Source organism: Zea mays, unplaced genomic scaffold (assembly GCF_902167145.1).
Source record: "Zea mays cultivar B73 unplaced genomic scaffold, Zm-B73-REFERENCE-NAM-5.0 scaffold_250, whole genome shotgun sequence".
Classification (NCBI taxonomy): domain Eukaryota; kingdom Viridiplantae; phylum Streptophyta; class Magnoliopsida; order Poales; family Poaceae; genus Zea; species Zea mays.
In genome coordinates this window covers 35,001-39,598 of record NW_023366872.1, presented here as the reverse complement: position 1 = coordinate 39,598, position 4,598 = coordinate 35,001, and positions in this window count along the sequence as shown.

Sequence of the window (4,598 nt, the reverse complement as noted above, 5' to 3'; positions counted from 1 at the left end):
TAATTTAAAATAATAGTTAACTTAAAAGAATAATAGTTATTTTATCGTGAATCGTCGAGACTGGGAGAAGCCATAGAATTTAGGAACATTAGAAGTTCATCATTAGAAGTTCATCATTAACTACAATGAAATGCATTTTGTATTTTAGAAAAATTGATAGAATGAAAGCCTTTACACTCTTATTAATATGATGTACCAGTCCTAAACCCATTTATATGGGAATTTTGGATAAGATTAGGTGGAGGTTGTAAGTCCTATTGCAAGAATAGTCTACTTTTTATAATAGAATCCTCGTTTTTATGAGAATTCTATTATAAAAAAAAGTTCTTTGATAGGAAAAGAATACTGAGGACACAATATACCAAAAACTTTTGTTCTATATAATGATAATGGAGGGATTCGTTCTAAGAATATTGTACCGAGGAATTCGACACATAAAAGTACATTTATTAATTAATCCGAATTATTCATTCATATTAAATAATTGGAATTTCTTTTGGATAGTTCAATTCAGATTATTTCAAAATCTTATTATTTGTTTGCTTGTTGCCCAGAAAAACCTTTTGGTTTTGGATGCTCGTTGCCCCTAGAAAATGATCTTGATTTTGCTAAAGAATAAGATTGTACTATGGAAAAATAAGTCTTTTTTTTCCAAAGATTTTTACGAATACGCTTTTTTGACATCGAAGTACGTTTTTTTGGAACTGCCATTCAAAAAGGGAATTACTTTTTTCTAGTTGTATGTGAAAGACATCTATTGCCACAAATCAATCCTTCTTTCTGTTTTTTCTTAGTATTTATACTTAGATACTGAAAGATACTGAAAGATACTTAAATTCTAAATTCTTCTTTAGTTCATTTTGTCTAATGTGGATAAGACAAGAGTTTTTTAAGATTTTCTATTTAAATCAATTTCTATATCAAATATACTCCATATATAAATATATGGTATGGGGGATAAGCCCTCATATAAGAGGGGGAGATAAAAAGAAGGTAAAATTCAATTCAAATAGTTAATTAAGTTCAGAAGGCTATTCCATAATTGAATTCCAATAAAAAAAAATACTTAGTCTCTTAAACAAGACATTCTAAAACTTAGAGAATTCTAGTCATTAGGATTTCCTTTTATATGAAATAAGCAATATTCGAGAATTTCCTATAAATATAGGTTTTCTTTGGAATTCAATCAATCAATTACGAAACAAGAGAGCTCTTTTATTTTAACAAAAAGAAATACAAAAATGATTAGAAAGTAAAATTATTCAATCTTTTTTTGTATTTTAATAAATATTTTTTTTTACTAATAACTAGATACCGAAATTCTTTGATTCACTTTTTGAATTTAAGTAACTAAACCCATTCTAAATTTTGGAATATTTTAATGAGAGAAATTAGAAAAATTCATAATTCCAGTATTTTTTATTTTTCTTATTTTGTTTTTTTAATTCCTTTAGAAAGAGATAAGAATAGGTTTGGTGAATCGGAAACAATTTTATTTTATAGAAAAATTGAACTATAAATTTAAACTAAAAATTGCTATTTCTTTTCTTATGGAACATACATATCAATATGCCTGGGTAATTCCTCTTCTCCCACTTCCAGTTATTATGTCAATGGGATTTGGACTTTTTCTTATTCCTACAGCAACAAAAAATCTTCGTCGGATATGGGCTTTTCCTAGTATTTTACTCTTAAGTATAGCTATGGTATTCTCACTTCACCTGTCTATTCAACAAATAAATGGAAGTTCTATCTATCAATATCTATGGTCTTGGACCATCAATAATGATTTTTCCTTAGAATTTGGATACTTGGTCGACCCCCTTACGTCTATTATGTTAATACTAATTACTACTGTAGGAATCTTAGTTCTTATTTATAGTGACGATTATATGTCTCACGATGAAGGATATTTGAGATTTTTTGTTTATATAAGTTTTTTTAATACTTCCATGTTAGGATTGGTTACTAGTTCCAATTTGATACAAATTTATTTTTTTTGGGAACTTGTCGGAATGTGTTCCTATTTATTGATAGGCTTTTGGTTTACGCGGCCAATTGCAGCGAGTGCTTGTCAAAAAGCTTTTGTAACTAATCGTGTAGGGGATTTTGGTCTGTTATTAGGAATTTTAGGTTTTTTTTGGATAACGGGTAGTTTGGAGTTTCGGGATTTGTTCAAAATAGCTAATAACTGGATTCCTAATAATGGGATTAATTCCTTACTTACTACTTTGTGTGCTTTTTTATTATTCCTTGGTGCAGTTGCAAAATCTGCACAATTTCCTCTTCACGTATGGTTACCTGATGCTATGGAAGGACCCACTCCTATTTCGGCTCTTATACACGCAGCAACTATGGTTGCTGCGGGGATTTTTCTTCTAGCTAGACTTCTTCCTCTTTTCATATCCCTACCCTGGATAATGAGTTTCATTTCTTTAATAGGTACAATAACACTCTTCTTAGGAGCCACTTTAGCTCTTGCTCAGAGAGATATTAAAAGAAGCTTAGCCTATTCTACAATGTCTCAATTGGGTTATATGATGTTAGCTCTAGGTATAGGTTCTTATCAAGCTGCTTTATTCCATTTGATCACTCATGCTTATTCGAAAGCTTTATTGTTCTTAGGATCCGGATCCGTTATTCATTCAATGGAACCTCTTGTTGGATATTCACCAGATAAAAGTCAGAATATGGTTCTTATGGGTGGTTTAAGAAAATACGTTCCAATTACAAGAACTACTTTTTTATGTGGTACACTTTCTCTTTGTGGTATTCCACCTCTTGCTTGCTTCTGGTCCAAAGATGAAATCCTTAGTAATAGTTGGTTGTATTCACCCTTTTTTGGAATAATAGCCTCTTTTACTGCAGGATTAACTGCATTTTATATGTTTCGGATATATTTACTTACTTTTGATGGGTATTTGCGTGTTCATTTTCAAAATTACAGTAGTACTAAAGAAGGTTCGTTGTATTCAATATCCTTATGGGGAAAAAGTATATCCAAAGGAGTCAATAGGGATTTTGTTTTATCAACAATGAAGAGTGGAGTTTCTTTTTTTTCACAAAATATACCAAAAATTCCTGCTAATACAAGAAATAAGATAGGATCCTTTAGTACTCCCTTTGGGGCTAAAAATACTTTTGTCTATCCTCATGAAACGGGAAATACTATGCTATTTCCTCTTCTTATATTACTACTTTTTACTTTGTTCATTGGATCCATAGGAATCCATTTTGATAATGGAGTAAAAGATAATAGAATATTGGAGTTAACCATATTATCAAAGTGGCTAACTCCTTCAATAAACTTGTTCCAGGAAAATTCTAATTCTTCCATAAATTCATATGAATTTCTCACTAATGCAATTTCTTCTGTAAGTTTAGCAATTTTTGGTCTATTCATAGCATATATCTTTTATGGATCTGCTTATTCTTTTTTTCAGAATTTGAATTTTCAAAATTCCCTTGTAAAAAAGAATCCAAAAAAGAGCTTTTTGGATGAAGTAAAAAAAAAGATATACAGCTGGTCATATAATCGTGGTTATATAGATTTTTTCTATACTAGGGTTTTTATCCTAGGTATAAGAAGATTAGCCGAACTAACGCATTTTTTTGATAAAGGTGTCATTGATGGAATTACCAATGGAGTAGGTCTTGCTGGTTTTTGTATAGGAGAAGAAATCAAATATGTAGGGGGAGGGCGAATATCGTCTTATCTATTCTTTTTTTTATGTTATGTATCCTTGTTCTTATTCTTTATTCCATGAAAATGGATTATTCCATGAATTCCTCAAAACGAGGCTCATCAAAATGCAAAATCTAAGACTACTATAAGACTACTAATAAAATAAGAAAAAAATGAGAACGATTAAATTACTTCTCCCGAATATCCAACTGACTTATTAATTTCTTATAACGTACTCTATTTTTCTTTGCCAAATAAGCCAGCAAACGTTGACGTTTTCCCAAAAGTCTTCGTAGACCTCTTTCCGATGAAAAATCTTTTTTGTGTAATTCTAAATGTGAAGCAAGTCTCCGTATCTTATTGGTGAAACTGAATACTTGAAATTCAACAGAACCCCTGTTTTCTTGTTTTTCTTCTTTAACCATAAATCAACAAATTTTTCTACCTCCTTTCTTTTTCATGTATTTTTCTGATCAGGAAAAATAAAAAATTATGTCAGTTATTTTTAAGTTATTCTAATCTCGTACACACAAAAATTTGCAATTATTCATCTACTGCTGGAATCTGGAATTTGGATTTATTTTATCGATGCAAATTGGATTTGGATAGAAGGGTACATTCTTTTATTTTAGATAGAAGAAACATTTCTTCTATCTAAAATAAAAGAATTTTGCTGATTTATTTATTGCTATATCCAATTTATAGAATTGATATACCATTTAATTGATATCATTTAGCAAAATGAAACACAGCATATGCATCCATCTTTGGGCTCGAGAATTTCACGGGATAGAGATATAGTATAAGAAATAGGCTATTAAGTAACTCTAAATGAATTGTGGATACATCTGTATCCTTAACATACTGAAACGACTGCCATTATTCGTATCAAACCAATAGCGATTCATAAAAG